The sequence below is a fragment of the Humulus lupulus genome, chromosome 5, assembly GCF_963169125.1.
Source record: "Humulus lupulus chromosome 5, drHumLupu1.1, whole genome shotgun sequence".
Lineage (NCBI taxonomy): Eukaryota > Viridiplantae > Streptophyta > Magnoliopsida > Rosales > Cannabaceae > Humulus > Humulus lupulus.
This window is the reverse complement of record NC_084797.1, coordinates 194,615,398-194,635,277: the sequence shown is the minus strand read 5'-3', so window position 1 is coordinate 194,635,277 and position 19,880 is coordinate 194,615,398. Positions and strand designations below refer to the sequence as shown.

Genomic DNA, 19,880 nt, shown 5'->3' with positions numbered 1-19,880 from the left:
TTGGAGAGTCATGGCAACTACTACCAAACCATTATCACTACCAAATTTCTTTGAGAAAACCGTCCACAACTTTGGCGTCCTCCTTCGTTTTTTCTTCTCCTTTTCTTCTTCTCTCTTAAAGTATCAATGGAGACTAAAAAATACCCATGATAGTTTTTAATGATTTTGAACTTAAACTTACTAAAAGTTCAATTAAGACACCAATATATGCATTTCAAACATATATGGGCATGAATTTTTTGTTTTTTTTTTTTTTATTTTTTCACAATTTTTTAGATTTGAAACGTAAAAATTTGTAGAAAACACGATATATCTCGATGCCCAGCTCGATGGGCCCTTAAAAATCATGATTTTTATGAAAAAAAACTCTATGCATCGACATACCTCGATGCCACCTTGACACACATCGATAGAACTTGATACAATTCATAGAAAGTGCATAATTTTTCACTCAGATGTCCGTTTAAGGTGATTTTTTTTTAGTTTTGGTATTTTTTGTGATCTACACGTCTGAGATATGTACACGCATCTTTAGGAAGTTCAAAGTTTAAAAACATACATAAATTTGAAAATATAGGAGTGTTATATTTGGGTGTTTCAAGCTTTTAACTTCTCAAATAAGATTTAAGGTAGCAACATATTTGATTTATTGTGTGAATTAAGGATTGATTAGATAATATTTTGATTGTATGAGAGATCTATCACCATATTTCGAACTAATATATTTGATATTTGTTCTTTTTAAATTAACGTTGGTATATTTACATATTAACACATTAGATGTTATTTGTTGTTTATATGAATAATGTTGGTCATATTTTGTCTATATATAATTATAATCTATTTAAAAACTACATTGACGGTGGGTGTATCAAGAGAAATTTGTATATATTAATGAATAAGAACTAATTAGTTGTATCTCTCTTATTCTCTAATAACTTAACAGCCAAGGAAAAAAATATTACATAAAAAGTGAATAAAATGCAAAATATCTTAAAATTATTCACTTACACGTTTACAACTCTCTCTCTCTCTTTCTGAACAAAATGCAAACAAAAAAATTGACTTTTTCTTAACACAGAAACACAAAATCTAGAAAATACATAAGAATAGGAAATTTTGTAAATTACAAAATATTCTATTATATATTTAGTCATCACCGCATATATTAATACAGTAGATATATGGCTTTCGCTACAATCACGTTTCGGGCAAAAACGTGAACGCTCCACGTAGAGAACCCCAGTAAATGATATCTCTCTTCTTGACAGCTTTTGCAGATTTTTGTTTACTTTTTTTTAATAACTTTTACTGTTTATCGTAGGTTTGTTTAACCTGCTACAAATTAAGTCAATTTTTTATTATAATGTTATAGATTATTGTGGTATTTCACATTAATTAATGAGAGCTGAAATTATAAATTTGCATGGGTTTTGGCGCAAAATACATTCATTGCCTTGGTGTGTATGTGTTTCGAACAAATGAAAAATGGGTACCACTCATTATGATGGTGTGGTAAAATCTTATTTAAATTTAAAAGTTTAAGTAAGAAATATTTATTTTTACTTTGACATAATTTATTATATCAGTTGCAATATGTAATATTTAGAAATTTAATTTTTATTAAAAAAATTATGACACAATGTTTATTTTTATGGCAGCAGTAAAATATGATTTATATATTATAAAAATATAGTCAAGAATATTAGTTTTACATGACCAGATGATTTTGATTTATATTAAAAGATTATTAATTTTTAATGGTGCACCAAAATTTGATTTGAATAAAAAAAATATTAAGTTCTAAACATTTTTTACGAGGATTTTATTTTTGGTATAAATTTTATGTGTTTGATTTTTTGGTCCTTGAAGATTTCCAAAATGTTTTGATTTTTTTTTTTGGTCAGTTTTTACAAATTTCTTAAATATTTTGATTTTTTTCATACTTTTTGCAGATTTCTAAAAATTTTAAATATCTTAATTTTCTTATTTATTATTAAAATAAAATTCATCATCCAATTTTTGAAAAAGACAAATAAAAAGTTTGGATTTTAAAAAAGAAAAAAATTATTGACATTATTTACTTTCTTTATAGTATATAAAAAAAAATGTATCCGAAAAAATGTCTCCTTTTTTTAGTGTTTATTTATATATTTAATATAAATAATATTAATGAAAATTTTTATTGTAGGGCTTCAAAAACAGTTTTATTGGTGGAACTCTTTTGTGTTCTCAACCCATTAACAGTTTTCGGCACGATTTTTTTATGATTGTGTATATTGTAGATATTTAGAGCAGAAAATTTTGAATAATTTATAGTGCCAAAAACTAATTTAAAACCAGGTTTTTGCACGCGTGACTAATTTTTTTATGCGAATGAAAAATAGCATGTTTGAACCTAGTTTTCGACACTGTAAATTATTCAGAATTTTCTGAAAATTTGTAGGATGCTCTAAATAACTACAATATATACGATCATAAAAAAAATCGCGTCGAAAATTATTCACGAGTTGGAAATACAAAAGAGCCCCGCCCCTACCATAAAATACTCCAATAATAATAATAATAATAATAATAATAATAATAATAATAATAATAAAAAGATGTTGAAAAGAGACCACAGGAACAGCTGAGGGGTCGGGTTGCTCCCTTCCATGGCGAAGCGGAAGAAGCCGATTCATAAGCCTGATATTCTCACTGATGATCGGCATGAGATTGTTCAACAGAAGGTTAGGCTCGGTTCTGAGGGAGGTGTTGTTGCCGATCTTGAGCAGGGCAAGGAAGTGCCTAGGTCTGGGTTTGTGCAGGATGGCTCGATAGATCTTGAGCAGGGCAAGGAAGTGCCTAGGTCTGGGTTTGTGCAGGATGGTTTGATAGATCAACAGGGTAAGGTCTCCCAGCCTTCTGAGGTGGAGGACGATGGATTGGGTGCAGAGAAGGGCAATGTCACTTGGGCGGATAGGAGTGAAGAAGATGACAGAGTTATGGAAGGGGCATTCCAGTCTGAATCACAGCTTCGATGGCAGCAATTCCGTTCGAACACGCTTTCCTTTTCTGAGCCGAAGCTAGAATTCACTGAACCTCTCTATAGGAATGGGCAGAAATTGGCTTAAGTGGATGTTGAAGAGGTTCGGATTTAGTCCGCGAACTGGAGCTCTGCAGTGGTTTGTATGGTTCTTGGCGAAAATCCTCCAATGGCAGTGTTTGAAGGCTTTATCAAGAGGGTTTGGGGTCATCTAGGGATAGCCCAAATCTCTAGGATGACTTTGGGGCTTACTTTGGTGAAATTCAATGATGAAGCAACAAGAGACCATGTGCTTGAGAATGGCGTTCTTCAATTTGATAGGAAACCTGTCATTGTGAGGCCATGGACAGCAGATCTTAGTGCGATTCGCTTGATTCGTTCGGTTCCGCTGTGGATTCGTCTTCATGATCTTGGTTTGCAATATTGGGGGAGTAAGTGTATTAGTGCTTTGGTTAGCACGATTGGCAAACCTCTTTTAGTTGATAAATTTACCAAGGAGCGTTCTCGTGTTCAGTTTGCGAGGGTGTTGGTAGAGATGGAAATTACAGATAATCCTCCCCGTAGCTTTCAATTCATCAACGAACATGGTCAGGTGGTTGAACAAGGAATAGAGTATGAGTGGTTACCTACAAAATGTAAGAGCTGCTCTGGTTTTGGGCATACAATGGCTGAGTGTCGAAAGGATCATAAGGCAGTATGGGTGGAGAAAATAGTTCATTCTAATGTTGAGAAACCTCTGGACAAACAAGATAATTCAGAGGGAGCTAAGGAAGGGATTACTGGGGAGGCAACGGAGGGGCCTAAACATACTGAAGATTTAGAGAAGGGTGAGGGTGATCTGACTCTTTCAGTGGAGACTGATTCTGGGCTGGTTATGGAGCGGAATAAGGAAGTGAAGTGGCAAACTCCTAGGCGAGTTATCTCTCAGAGACAGGGTCATGTTGCTGGTAGTTCCTCTAATGCGGCTGTTGCGGTTCATCATCAGAAGAACCAATATGGTATCCTACAGGAACAGGAACGGGGTAGTAAGGTTGGGCATCTTGATGGCAACTCTTCTAATGGATAATTACTCTATTTTGAGTTGGAATGTTAGGGGGGCTGAATAGGGTGAATAAATAGTGTTCAGTTCAAGAAGTTTTTAGGAAGAATAAGATTGGTGTTAGTGGTTTATTGGAAACTAAATTACGTGGGAATAAACTTGATGAATTTATGGAACATAAATTCCCTAACTGGGAGTTTTACTCTAGTCCAATAACTGAGGGTAGACTGTTAATTCTCTAGCGGAAAGGGATAGCCAATTTGAGTATTTTGAAGACTCTCCTCAGCTGGTTCATTGTCAGGTTAATTGGGTTGGTCACTAGGATGTTTTCTATGTCTCTTTTGTGTATGGGTTCAACTCAGTGGAAAATAGAAGGAGCCTTTGGCGAGACTTAACTCGCATTTCATTTTCAGTCAAAGCTTGGATGGTTCTTGGGGATTTTAATGCTCCTTTTTCAGGAGGAGATAGGTCTGGAGGAAGTGTTATAACTAGTTCTGAATTGGCTGATCCTATTGAATGGAGGACTATTGCTAAAACTGAAGCTATTAAGAGCGTAGGATCTTTTTTCACTTGGAAAAATAACCAAGCAGGCTTAGCAAGGATCTATTCTAAAATTGATCATGTCTTTATTAATGAGGAGTGGCTGGACTTGTTCCCTCAGTGTATGGCTGTTTTTCAATGGGAGGTGGTGTCAGATCATTGCTCCTGCTTAGTTTCTAACTTCCCTTTGAAGTTTATGGGGACTAAGTTGTTTAGATTTTTCAATTTCTGGGCTAATCACCCTGATTTCAATCAACTGGTTTTGAAGAGTTGGAGAGCCCCTGTGAATGCTACTGGTTTAAAGGAAATATTTACCTGGTTAATTCGGCTGAAGCACCAGCTTAAGAAGCTTAATAGGGACTATTTTGGAGATGCTGGTTCTAGTTACCAGTTGGCGCTGGAGGCTTTTCAAACAGCCCAGTTAAAAGCTCAAGAGAATCCTCAAGATTATCAGTTGCAAGAAGTGGTCAAGGATAGGGCTTCCGAATACTACTATCAAGAACATATTTATCATAGCTTCCTTGTCCAGCGAAGTAAACTCAACTGGATTAGGAAAGGAGATGTGAATTCATCTTTCTTTCATTCTTTTCTGAAAAAGAGGAAAGCTGACAATTCCATTGTTTCATTTATCAATGAGCAAGGTATGCTGATAGATAATATTAAGGAGGTGGTGGACCATTTTGTTGAGCACTTCAAGAACCACCTTGGTAGTTTAAGCACGGCTACAGGGACTGTGAATCTGAACTGTATAGCTACTGGTACAAAGCTATCAGTGGAGCAGCAACTCTATCTCCTTAAACCTTTCACTGTTAAGGAAATAAGAGCTGCTATGTTTAGTATCCCAAGTACTAAATCACCTGGTCCTGATGGATATGGTTCCGGCTTCTTTAAGTCTATGTGGAAGGATATTGGTCAAGATATTTGCTCAGCAATTATTCATGGTTTTTCTACTGGTCAGTTCCCAAAGGAGCTTCATGAAACAACTTTATCCCTGATCCCTAAAGTCGCTAACCCAGCTAGAGCTTCCGATTACAGACCAATTGCCTATTGCTCGACCTTGTATAAGGTCATGGCTAAGTTGTTATGTTCTCGGTTAGCAGTGGTGCTTCCCTTTCTCATTCAATCTAACCAAGGTGCGTTTGTTCGTGGTAGATCTATTGCGCATAATATCATGATTCTTCAGGACTTAATTAAGAATTATGGTAGAGCTCTTACTTCTCCTCGTTGTGCGATCAAAATTGATCTTAGCAAGGCATATGATACGGTAGATTGGTATTTTTTGGAAAATCTCTTGAAGGCCTACTTTTTTCCAATGAAGTTTATAGGCTGGGTTATGAATTGCATCAGGAGTACTTCTTATTCCTTATTGATTAATGGTCGGGTTCAAAGTAGTTTCAAGGGGGAAAAAGGTCTGCGTCAAGGGGATCGATGTCCCCTCTTCTCTTTGTTCTCATTATGGAATACATGACCAGATGTTTGCAACTGGATGTCAGATCTCCTTCTTTTCAGTTTCATCCTATGTGTAAGAGCTTGAAACTTATAAATTTATGTTTTGCCGATGATGTAATTCTGTTTTGCAAAGGCTCAAGTGAGGCTGTTAATATTCTTAAGGACTCTCTTAGGAAATTTAGTGAAGAATCTGGGTTGTCTATTAACACCAAAAAGTCTCAGATTTATTTTGGAGGGGTTTCTGCAGATGCTAAGACTGAGATATTGCAGATGCTTCAACTTCCAGCAGGGTCATTTCCTCTTCATTATCTTGGGGTGCCTTTGAGGCCTACCAAATGGAAGCATGTGGACTGTGAAGTTATAATCCAAAAGATGAGATCTAAGCTTTTTTCCTGGTCTAGTAAACACCTATCTTATGTTGGTCGTTTACTGCTTATACAATCTGTTCTATTTGGCTTGAGGAACTACTGGATGTCAGTGTTCATTTTACCTCAAAGCATAATTAAGGAGGTTGAGAAGTTGTGTAGACAGTTTCTGTGGGGGGCCTCTGGAACTCGAAGTAAGCTGCATTTAGCTTCTTGGCTTCAAGTTTGCATGCCTACGACTTATGGAGGGCTTAGGCTAAGGGATGGAGCTAGCTGGAATAGAGCACTTCTTGCAAAGTATGTTTGGGCTATCTCAACTAAGCAAGACTCTCTTTGGGTTAAATGGATTCAACATGTGTATCTTAAGGGGGCTAACTTTTGGGACTATGTTATGAAGAAAGACATTAGCTGGTATTGGCGTAAACTCTGCCATCTCAGGAGGAGATTCAGTGAAAGCGAACTCTTGGCTGCTGGTTTTTCTGGGATTTTCAGGCCATCTAAGCTGTATAACAGCTCCCTAAACCAGCATCTTGTAGCCTATAAAAATGCGGTTTGGTGTCATACTACTCTCCCAAAACACAGGTTTCTATTATGGATGGTGGTCAACTCATTTCTCCTAACTAGAGACAACTTGACCAAGTGTAACATTCCCCTTGAGAGCACTCTCTGCCCGGTTTGTGAAGACCAGTGGGAGAGCCATGGCCATTTGTTTTTTGAGTGCTGCCTGTCCAAGAAAATATTGTCCTGCATTTTCTCTTGGCTTGGATTTCGTGCCTGGGCCACCAGTTTCTCGGACTGGACCTTGAGGCTCAGTTTTGGGCATAATGATAGTATGAGCATGGTTATTAACATGATCCTTGCAGCTGTGGTTTACCAAATTTGGAGAAATAGAAACAAATGCATCTATGATGGTTATTCTCTAACAGCAAACTGTATAGCTAAAGACATTATTTCCTTAGTTCAAGTCAGATTAGTCAATGTTAATAGTAGGAAGGCTCTTCCTCATGTCAAGCTTTTATTAAGGAAGCTTTCTTGTATGTAATTTGAGGTTGTAGCTGGTTGGTGTTCACTGGTTTTAGGCAGTTTGCTCTTGTTTGTACTTGCTTGTTTGTTCAATGAAGGTTATTTCTTCTTGACCAAAAAATAATAATAATAATAATAAAAGAGCATCTGACACTTTAGGATAATATTGAACCAATGTGTACTCGTTGATAAAAGATTTTTAATTTTATAATTATTATAAAATTATACAATGTGTGTTATATTATTTTATAATATAATGTAATATTATATTATTTTATAATATAATGTTTTAGATTAAATAAATGTGACATAGAGTGTCACATATTGTAACATATAATAGAGAGTTACATTATTTGGATATATGTGAAATATCCAAACATGTAACATATTTGGTGTTACAAATTTATCACAAATTTGTAACTCCTAAATATCACCCATTATTGTGTAGATTTGTTGTTACACAATATTGAGATGAATTTCTTAAAGCCATATGAGAAATGGCTGATAGAGATGTGATTTTAACTCCCATATTGTGTATGGAAGTTACAAAATCAAGTGGGAATAAATTGGAACGTTTTGAAAAAAACTGAAAAAATGTGTTGCTGAAATTGACTGAGGGTCGCGGCGCCTGGAACAAGTGCCGCGGCCCTAAAGGCTGACAGCTTCATATAATTTCGGTTTTTATCCAATTTTGAACGATTCCAACAGCCAAGTAACTCCCAAATCTCTATTTTAATTCCATAAAACACCCAATTAATCATTGGTACCATCCATGGGGGTTGGTGGAATTTGAAATTTAAAGGGTGTCTCTAAACTCTATAAATAGGAGCCTAATGCTCACTTGTAAGATACACCATTTTTCTATCCACTAGAGCACTTGGCTAGAAACACCTTGAGGCTTGATTATTCCAGAAAGCATTTCCAAAATCTGAGAGAGATCCCTTAGTGCTTGAGTTAGGAGGAAATAAGCTTTTGGACAAAGGTTTCAAACCTTGTTCAAGTTGGTGATCCTCAATCCTCTTCACTTAGGTTGTGTAAGTGAGAGTTTGTTTGTGGTTTATGTTCTTCCTTTTATTCTATTGTTCTTCTTCTTATTCTCTTGTTTTATTTATTTGTATATTTTGTTTAAGAGTTGTAATCTCTTCATTTGGTCCAAACACTTTATTTTATTTGTAACTTTTGTTTTGAGTTGTATTTTACTATTCTCTTCTTCTTCATTTCCTTTGTTTTATTTGTATTTTTAGTTATAGAGTTGTAACACTTTATTTAATCAATCTTGTCCATTGTAATATTTTGCATAGAGTTGTAACATTATCTTACCATTTCCATTGAGGCAATATTATTTTTCATAACAATGTGGCCAATAGCCATATCTATAGAACTGATCTAAATCACAAGTGAATATCAATATACCCTTTTTTAGAGAGTGTAGGCTTTTTTTAATGGGTTTCTTTTTATATGTGGGATTTTTAAAGGCCATTTTCAAAAATCTGGGAAAATAAGTAAAAATTTTAAAATATGGAAATCTAATTAAAAGTTACTAAATATGGAAAATTTAAATTGGGTATAAATAATGAATTTTCATAATTGGCCACACAAGAAACGTTTAAGAAAAACTCTTCCAACGATAGCACAATTTTCTCAAGTCGATCCCAAATTCGAACACTACCATTTTCTTCGGCCAAGATCACCATTTTTTCCAATGAGATGTTCAACCGGAGCGAACGAACAAAGAGCAATCCTCAAGATCATCACCTGCATTTCTCCTTCTTGATTGGGACTGATTGGGAATAAAAGTAATTTTCATTGAATTTTTTTTATATGATAAAACATTAATTAATTTATCATTAGATTTTATATATCTCATAATCATCAGAATTCCACTGTAACGCCCTACTACCTAGGGACCGTTACGGTGTGCATTTTAAACAGTGCTATACTCGCTATTCGAGTCATTTGACCATAATCGTGTGACTAAGTATGATTAACGGTTTAGGGTTAAAAATTTTAGTTAAGATACAACGTTTCACTAAAACGTTTACTGTATATATTGGGATCCCGAAAATATATTTGTAAAGGTTAATTACAATAAAATATTTACAACCAACCGACCTAAGCGGCAAAATAGGGTTTAACCCTAGTTCCACTTTAAACCCTCGGCCGTGGCGGTCGAGCAGCCGCATATGTACACATCGTCATCTAAGCTCTCCAACTCAGGGATGGTCCAGCTTTCTATTGCCTTTACCTGCACCACATAGCACCAGTGAGCCGAAGCTCAGCAAGAAAACTCAATATGCTCATGAATAAGTAATAACATGTCACTAAATCATAATAAGCATGCCTAGCAGTAATAACCCTACTCATGCATGCAAGCAGGTACAAATAAATGTTTGTGGAGTCCTGAACTCTGAGAAGATGACTAATAAGTCTCTCGCTCTGAGGTAGATGACTAATAAGTCTCTCTCTGCATAGACGACTAATAAGTCATACTCTGTTTAGATGACTGATAAGTCTATCTCTGTATAGATGACTGATAAGTCTATCTCCGTGTAGATGACTAATAAGTCTATCTCTGTATAAATGACTGATAAGTCTATCTCCGTGTAGATGACTGATAAGTCTATCTCTGTGTAGATGACTGATAAGTCTATCTCTGGTAGATGACTGATAAGTCTATCTCTGTGTAGATGATTGATAAGTCTATCTCTGGTAGATGAGTGATAAGTCTATCTCTGGTAGATGACTGATAAGTCTATCTCTGAGGTCCCATACCCTCCTAGCCATGTGATGTGTAGGTCATCTTAGCATTTTGGCTCTGGCTCTAAATAACTAGCCTTTAGACTAGACAAGCGCTTTTGTTTTTCATCGAACTTAAGGTCGGTCAAGCATTTCATGCTTCTGATGATAATGCTTATGTCGATTAGATCTAATCTTTCCGTCTTGCGTTAAACACGCTAATCCCGCTCTTGACTCATAAGTCAATACCATACGACCAGTGCTCAGTACCACTGCCGAACTTGACTAATAAGTCACAACTTCACAGTCAATACTGACACCATTTTCGATTCTTGACTCATAGGTCAGTTCCACTAACAAGTAAGCAATGCAACCAGGCATATATCATATGTCAAATATCCAAATACAGGGCATTCAACATGCTTACTCAACAATCACTAGCATAACTATGATCATGCAGAATTACAGAGACTCAAGCTCTGATCAATTCCATATTCAGGATTTATGTCATGCCATAATCACATGTATCTCATGCATTACATGCATCACAAACTGAGTGAAGTTTTCTTACCTTTGGTCCAACCATAGGTTACCAATAAACGAGCCACAAGCATGATCCTGTTTCCAATCCCGTAGTGATAACCTAGTCACAACCATAATATAAAACCTCATCAAAATGAGTAAATAAATACTTCTGAACCAAGTCCTAGCCTCTGGGACGTCGAATCCTACTCAATTGGGTAGTATGATCGATGACAGGCCCTTAGAGTTAAATTCCCACGACTAAAATCCAAGTCTCTGCAAAATTTCCCTTAAGCGCCGCGGCCTTCCCCCAGCCTTGCGCCGCGGCTCTCCTCCAAAGAGAGGCTAAACCCATTTCTTCCTGTGCCTAGCGCCGCAGGGCGCCACCTTGTGTCGCGATCCTAACTGCCCATCAGCCAACTTCACCTTCTTCGTCAAGCCTGGGCCGCAGCGCCCTAGAACAGGGTCGCGGCTGTAATGCCCTGAAATCCCTGATGTGGTTTAATGGCTGGATTAGTAGGCCGGGAGGGCCATAACTATTTAACTATGCCATTAAATGATTATATGCATGTGTTTTGTGAATTATATTATAATATGATGTTAAATGCATGCATGTGGGTCCACATTTGATTATTGGGGTGTTTTGGTAATTTGGCCCGTTGAGGGCATATTTGTGTATTTTGGTGCATATTGTGAGTTATGGATGAGATCCCATTATTATGGAGATATATTCGAGTTATTCGGCATGAGACGGTCTTATATTGTGAATTAGCGGTTTTGTCATAACGGAGTCATTTATTGGGATATTGAGTAATGGGAATGTTTATTTGATGATAAATTGGGAGTTATTGAGATCAGGAGGAAATTCTGGAAGTTTTGACTATAATGTTCTCGGGGGTGTTTTCGGGACCCCGAGCACTAGGCTTTATTTGAGGTTACTTAAGCTTGAAGTAGCTTGTCAGATAGAACCGTACGTTAGAAAATACTTTCTCTCTTCCCGTCAGTTCCTTTTACCATTCGAGGCAATTTCGAAGGAATCTCGAGTTCTAGGAGTCGGAATCAAGCGAGGATCGAGGCATAGCAATCCTCGGAAAGATTATAAGCTTCTTGACCGGAGGATTTAACGAGAAACAACCCAATCAAAGGTAATCTAAATCTTAAGTTTTGAGTTTTTAGAGATTCTAAGCTTAGAATTGGGTTTTGTGAATCGTTGAGTTTTTGGTTCATTTGAGCCTTGGGATTTGATATTTTGGATCATTGGGAAGTTTGGGAACTTTGATTTTTGGATTTGTAAGTGTTTAGGTATGTTTTTGGAAGGTTTGGGATGAAGAAATTCTAGTTCTTGGCTGGTTTCTGGGTGGGGGCCGCGGCCCAAGCTCGATGAAGCAGCTGGAGGCAATTGGGTGTGCTGGGCGCCACGGCCCTGGGTAGTGGGTGCCGTGGCCCTGGGTAGTGGGCGCCGCGGCCCTTGCTCCTGGTGTGGCTGGGAGCTGCGGCTCAAGGTGCTAGGGTCGCGGCTTAGGCAGGGTTTTGAGGCCGTTTGGGTGTTTTGACCTTGGGAACTTGGTTTTAGGCCTCGGGATTGTTCCTACTACCTGGATTAGTGAGATTGATGTCCCGGAGGCTAGATCTTGGTTCGGGAACCTTTTTTATTCATTTTATTGATGGTGTCCCATATTTTGTTATGACTAGGTGACCGTTAAGGCACTTAAAGGTTGACCGTTCTCAAGGATCGTTCTTTTATTCATTCTCACTCGAATCAGAGGTAAGAAAACTGCACCCTATATATATATATGACATGCATGGTTATTCTTGATGCATGTTGGATGTATAAATGTGACATGTGTAGTTATTGTTGAGGCATGTCAAGTGATTAAATGTGATGCATGTGTTGCACGAGAAACATGTGATTAGGGCATGCAATGAGTATTGAATATGAGATTGTTCAGAGCTTGAGCCTCTGTGTTTATGCATGGTCCTAATGATGCTAGAAATTGTTAAGTAAGCATGTTGAATGCCCTGTGTTCGGATATTTGACATATGATATTTGTTTGGTAGCATGGCTTACTTGTGTATGGCATCGACTGTTCGGGATTCGGCACTGGTCGCATATTACTGACCTGAGAGTCAGAAACGGCATAAGCGTCATGAACGCAGAGCCGATAAAAGATTAGATCTAATCGATATCACCATTGAATGACTCATATGGGGTATTAATGTTGGACCGACCCTAAGTTCGATGAAAATTATAAGCGCTTGTCTAGTCTAAGACTAGTTACTCAGAGCCAGGGCCAAAGGTCTAGGTGACTGTTTTGTCGCATGGCTGAGGGAGCGGAATCCCATATTAGTGACTTGATAATTAGTCACTCGTTTAAAGGTACTGACCCCCTGTTAGTGACTTGATAATTAGTCACTCATTTAAAGGATTGACCCCCTGTTAGTGACTTGGTAATTAGTCACTTGTTAAAAGGTACAGACCCCCTGTTGGTGACTTGTTGATCAGTCACTCGTTCATTGTTTGAACTTATTTGCCTGCTTGAATAGGGCTGTATTTTCTAGGCATGTGCCTTATGATTTGATGACATGTTATTACTATTCATGAGCATATTGAGTTTTCTTGCTGGGCTTCGGCTCACGGATGCTATGTGGTGCAGGTAAAGGAAAAAGAAAGTTGGACCATCCTTGAGTTGGAGAGCTTAGGTGACGATGTGTACATATGCGGCTGCTTGACTGCCACAGCCGAGGGTTGAAAGAGGAACTAGGGTTAAACCCTGTTTTGCCGCTTAGATCGGCTGGTTGTAAATATTTTCTTGTAATAGACCTTTAAATTATATTTTTGTGATCCCAATGTATATAGTAAACGTTTTAGTGAAACGTTATATCTTAACCAAAAATTTTAATCCCTAAACCGCTAATCATACTTAGTTACAAGTTTTTGGCCAAATGACTCGATTAGCGAGTTTAGCACTGTTTACAAGGCACACCGTAACGGTCCCTGGAGTTTAGGGCATTACAGCGGCCCAACCACGAACCCAGCTGAAAACCTCGCTTTCTCCCATTTAAAACCTTCCAAAACCTACCCAAACATATCCAAATACAAAAATTAAAGTTCCCAAACATTTTAATTATCCAACATCAATAAAACTCAAGCTTCAAATCATCCAAAAACTCATCAAAACATAAAGTCCAATCGAAGCTTAAAAACTCATAAACTTAAAACTTGGATTACCTCCGATTGAGTCGTTTCCCAACTAAATCCTCCGGCTAAAAAGCTTCTAATCTTCCCTAGAATCGTTATGCCTTGATCCTTGCCTGAATCTGAGTCCTAGAACTCAGGTTTCCTTCCAAAATGCAATCGATGTGAAAAAAGGAACGGGAGAGAGAGAGAACGTATTGAACGTTCTTTTTATGTTTCTGACGGATTACTTCAAGCTTAAGTAACCTCAAGCAAATCCTAAAGCTCAGGGTCTCAAAAACACCCCTGGGGGTAAAATAGTCAAAATTCCCATAATTTCCCCCTGATCTCACTAACTCCCAATTTATCATCAAATATTTATCCCCATCACCCAATATCCCGGTAATGTGCTAAATACCCAGTGACTCAGTCCGAGTCAAGTATGAATCTCGTTGTGACTTTCCCACTAGCTTGCTTCCTAGGATCGTCTCATGCTGAGTAACCCTAGCATAATCAAATAATGATGAAGCTCCACACATATATCACATATATACCAAATATACCCGAAATGACCAAAATACGAAAAATTGCCCAATTAGACAGAAATGGGCCCCCATGCATATTTAATACACCTAAACATGCATATCTAGTCATATTATAATATAACTCACATATTCACATAATGATACACATAAATATCACATAATCATATAATTCCAAGATTTTCCTTCCTGGCCCCCTAATAAAGGCACTAAGATAATTCTATTTTGCTAGGGCTTCAGTTTTTTCTAAAATAGTAACATGGAACTTTATTCCCTCCATTTTATTTAGTTTTATAGAGTAACATGTTATATGCATTCCTTATGTTGAGATAATTTCATATGCTTTATTTGAATTTTGAGAAAAGTAGCCTGAAAGGTGGAAACATAACCTGAAACTTTAATCCCTGCATTTTATTTAGTTTTATGGAGTATCCTGGTACTTGCATTCCTTATGTTGACATAATTTCGTTAGCTTACTTTGAAATTTGAGAAAATTAGGTTGAAAGATGGAAAAGTAACCCTGAACTTTATTCCTTGCTTTTTATCTAGTTTGTTGAAGTAACTCGGTACCTGTATTCCTTTTGTTGACATAATTTCATCAGCTTACTTTGAATTTTGAAAAAAAATTGCCTGAAAGATGAAAAAGTAACCTAGAACTTTATTCCTTGCTTTTTATTTAGTTTGTCGTAGTAACCTGGTATCTGCATTCCTTATGTTGACATAATTTAATTAGCTTACTTTGAATTTTGAGAAAAGTAGCCTGAAAGGTGGAAACGTAACCTGAAACTTTATTCCTTGCATTTTATTTAGTTTTCTGGAGTAAACCGGTACCTGCATTCTTTATGTGGACATAATTTCATTAGCTTACTTTGAATTTTGAGAAAAACATCTGAAATACATAAAAGTAGCCTGAAAGGTGGAAACGTAACCTGAAACTTTATTTCATGCATTTTATTTAGTTTTTTGGAGTAACCTAGTACTTGCATCCCTTATGTTGACATAATTTCACTAGCTTACTTTGAATTTTGAGAAAAGTAGATTGAAAGGTGGAAAAGTAACCTGGAACCTTATTCCCTGCATTTTATTTAGTTTTTCTGTAGTAACCTGATACATGCATTCCTTATGTTGACCATAATTTCATTATTTTACTTTGAATTTTGAGAAAAACATCTAAAATACATAAAAGTAACCTAATATTTGAATCCTTGAATTTGCTTTAAATTTGATTGTGTAACCTAGTACATGACTGCTTTAATATGGTATGGTTATCCCTCAAAAATCAAGAGATGATGTGGCGAATGAGAAAGCGGCACGTGGCATCACAAGTCATGGAAAAACGACAAAGTATTGAAAAAAGATCGATGAGAAAAAAAGGATAGGTCCATGACCTATAAGGAAGTCGACCAAGATTAAACCCCCTAAGGGTGGTCGGCCTAGCCCTAGCCTCCTAGGGGTGGTCGGCCTGATCCCAACCCCTAACGGTGGTCGGCCTGACCCCAACCCCTAGGGGTGGTCAGCTTAACCCCAGCCCCAGGGGTGGTTAGCCTGACATGCTAAAGAACTGCATGGGGTGGTTAGCCCGCCCCATTCTTCATAGGGTAGTCGGCCTAAACTCCCAAATATAGATAAAGTTCACGCTCGTTTAAGTTGAAATCAACAGGCCTAACACCCAGAAGGTCATTAGGCCTAGCACCTAGAAGATCAGCAGGCCTAGCACCCAGAGGGTCATCAGGCCTAGCACTTAAGCTCTAAAGGGTCATCGGGCATAGCACCTAAGTCTCATGGACAAACCTAGACTTATCATTTTCCCAGAGGTTTCAATCGTGGATCATTTACCACAATCTAGAGAAACAACAAGAAGACCCATGATCTCATAATCATCGGGAGGTGGACACGTATCTCCACTACCCAATAATCGTGTACCAAACCACGATCCCCAGTATTACTGATCATGTAACAACCCCTGGGTACTATAAATAAAGAACCCAGGGCTTCATAAGAGGGGGATCTTTTTTCTGAGAATGATTTGGAGAGAAATATTTTTTGGGGAGAAACTCTGGGCAAATTGGTGACGAGTGAATACTTCAGTTCATCCGTGTAATTGTCTATCAAGTGATTCAATACCAAAGACTAAGTGGATTAGGTTATTACTGTTCATCAGAACAAGGCTAAACCACTATAAAATTTTTGTGTGTTTATTTAAGATATTTGCACTCTGTCATATATTATATTCATTTCGTTCAAAAGATGTCATATACCGTACATACGACCGTTGGCCAATTTCACAGGTCAACAGGTATAATTTTATGGATTATCTTTGATTTTGGGTAAAGTAGCTTGAAAAATATTAAAAGTAACCTGCTAATTGAATCCTTGCATATTTCTTAGTTGTATTGTGTAATCTGTTACCTACAATATGTTATATGTTTCAAGAATGGATTTCATTAAAGTATTGATTCATTATGAAGGAAAATGGGATGAAAACAACTGTTACTCAAATTATGAAGTGGCTGGAGTACATATTCCACCAAATTGTTCACTTCAAAATCTCAAAAACTTGATAAAAAATAATAGATAAGAGAGACCGACCAATCAAGTTGTTGACTGAAAACTCTATGATTTTTTATATGGACATGAAGAGAAGTTACAACTCTATAACTAAGTTACCATTGTGTATACAAGAGTGTAATCATAGTTCATCCCAAAATGTGGTAACCATTTTGCATTTATTCTTGTAAATTTATTTTATATACCAATAAAAAACATAGCTGATTTTTTATTGTACTAGGTTTCTGCACAATCGTTGGTCCAAACACATGGACAACTTTCAGCAAAGCCCCAAGGTTCAATACAGAATATGGGGGTTGGTTTTGTGCTACTCCAACAAAGCACAAGAGAAGGAAATTAGATGATCCCATTTGAAGTAGGAAGCTCAAGTAACCAGAATTGTTCTTTGCCATCTATTACTGAATATGCCAATGAAGTTGTTGAATTCATTATAGAAGAAACTAAAAGAAACAAAAGAAAAAAAAGGAGGAACAAAGGACACTCATTGCAACTCAAAAGGTGCAAACAATAGAAGAATGGCAATTTTTCAAAGAGAAGAGAATGTTTAAATCTGCACTAAGCTACTATGCCATGTTGAAAAACTTCCAGTTTAAAACGAATAGATCAGAAAGTATCCTGGTCTGTAAGAAAGAAACCTAAAACCTGTGAAACATTAGTTTATTTGAATATTGATGTAACCTGACTATTAATTAATTTCATTTCATATTCTATAAATGTAACTTAGTACTTGACATTTCTTACTCATTAAATAAAAGTAACCTGATACTTGACATTTGTTGTTCTCTCAATATCTTACAAAAGTAACGTGACATTTGAAATTTGAATTTTAATAACTTATTGAAGTAATTGGGTACTAGAATAATTCATTGTCTAGACACCCAAGTTTTTAAAGTTTCTAGAATAATTCATTACCTGTTTAAAGTTTTTAAAATGTAACCTAAAATATTCATTTATTAATTTTATGCAATTGTTTTGCTTTTAAAAAAACATGGAACCTGTGAATATTCGTATAATCTCAAAATTATACAAAAACTACATAATATACATGACTTTGAAATTGTTCAAAGTTAACATACTAGTATCATGACACATAAAGAAATTGTAAAAGTTGAATTGTCCAACTAAAAAAAAAAAAAAAACATGTGAAGATCCAACTATTCATCAAAAAACTACATATTCATTTTTGCTTTTTCTTCTTCAACCTTGTAAGCTTCTCATCATCAGTTTGATAACCCTCCTCTAGCTTCTTCATATAGCATGCTTGAAATTGCATACCACAAGTTCTTTTGATAAATGACAATGTTAAGTTGGGTAGATATATTGGTAATCCCCTCATGAATAATGTGATTAGCAAAAGCAACAACAAATACGCCACATTCGCTGCAAATGTAAAAGAAAAAATAATATGAAGAATAATGATTTGAAATAAGAAAAAATTAACACATAACAAAAAAGAACCAGCTACTTACCAATCATGCAAGTTCATCACGTGAAATAAGAATTTCGGAACAAAAAAAAAATGTTGAGAAAATTTCATTGGTTTACTTTGATTTCAAATGAATGAGGCTTTGATTAAAGTTTTTCTACTTAATTGTAATTTAGAGAAGAAAAAAATATGGATTCTTGTGGTTATGAGAATTAATGAACAAGTATAGGCAAGCTTTTACAACAGACAATTTGTACTTTAGTTTTTAGTATGTATACTTGTGTGTTTTACAGGGTACTACATATAATATCTAATCAATAGAAGTTTTTTTTTAATAATAATTTTTCTTCTTATATATAGTATAGTTGAACTCCATTGTTGAAAAATCAACCGAGCACTAAGAAAATATGCATAATCAAAATTAGAAAATATCATAAGTATGGCTTGACTCATTATAGTATAGATAAGGGATTTTGGGCACAATTAGAGACATACTATGACTTATGTTGTGGTTAAGCGCCACCCCACCAAAGCTTAAAAGAAATATCACTGTAATCACAACAAGAACAACTCAAAGATAATAATAATAATATGCATGTAGAGCCTCTACATGATATTGTCAAACTAAATTCTTAAAAAAATCCACGTATACAGAGTAATAAAACAAGAGCAAAATGATTTTATTTAGAATTTTACTTTCTATAAACAAAAAGTTATCTGAATTATGAAAGATATAATATCAAATTCTATATTTAGTTAAAATTGATTCTGAACTTTCAAACAAATGAAGTTGTGACAGAAGCGAGGTCAACACCCTGAGACGCCTGAGAATGTCGTCGCCTGAGAAGGACAATCAGCAAAGTTGCCAATAATGGAGGTTGAGACCCTTTTATTCTCCCTGAAATCGCACAAAATTGAAAATAGCATTAGAGGAGGAAGCTGACAAATGGAGGACGCACCCTTTTTTCTCCTTGAAATCGGAAACACCGAAAAAAGAGAAGAGGAGGAACCGATAATGGAGGTCAACACTTTTTTTCTCTCCCTGAAATCGGTCAGAAAAGAAAAAAAAAGAAGATGAAGAACAAAACACAAAAAAGGAAGAAGAGGAAACGTTGGGTTTCTTACAAAATTAATAAATATATAATCATAAGAATGAAATGACTAAAATATCCCTATAACTATTCTCCACATAATAAGATTTAATTAAACAAAACCCATAAAATTAGTAAAATCAAATTTTTTTTCCATATTTATGAAAAGAAAACTAAAAAATCCATATTCTATATAATTTCCTCTTTTTTAATTGCCTTGGAGCTCTCGGATGGGTCGAGCTAAGGCTGGGCATTGGTTGCAAAAGTACATGTTTTATCTTAGGCTTTTCTTTCAAAAATTCTTATTCTCTCTTTCAATTTTATTTATTCTCTTTTTTCTACAATTAAAAATTTTCAAGAATTCAATTTATTCCTACAA

At 36.0% G+C, this 19,880-nt stretch overlaps 1 long non-coding RNA gene across 1 annotated transcript; it reads right to left on the bottom strand.

The window, feature by feature from the left end:
* Nucleotides 1–17,915: 17,915 nt before the first annotated feature.
* Nucleotides 17,916–19,507, bottom strand: LOC133833900 (uncharacterized). Its single transcript, XR_009893197.1, has 2 exons — nt 18,906–19,507; nt 17,916–18,364 (listed from the first exon to the last, which is right to left on the bottom strand). It is a non-coding gene; the product is annotated as an uncharacterized LOC133833900 (long non-coding RNA).
* Nucleotides 19,508–19,880: the final 373 nt, after the last annotated feature.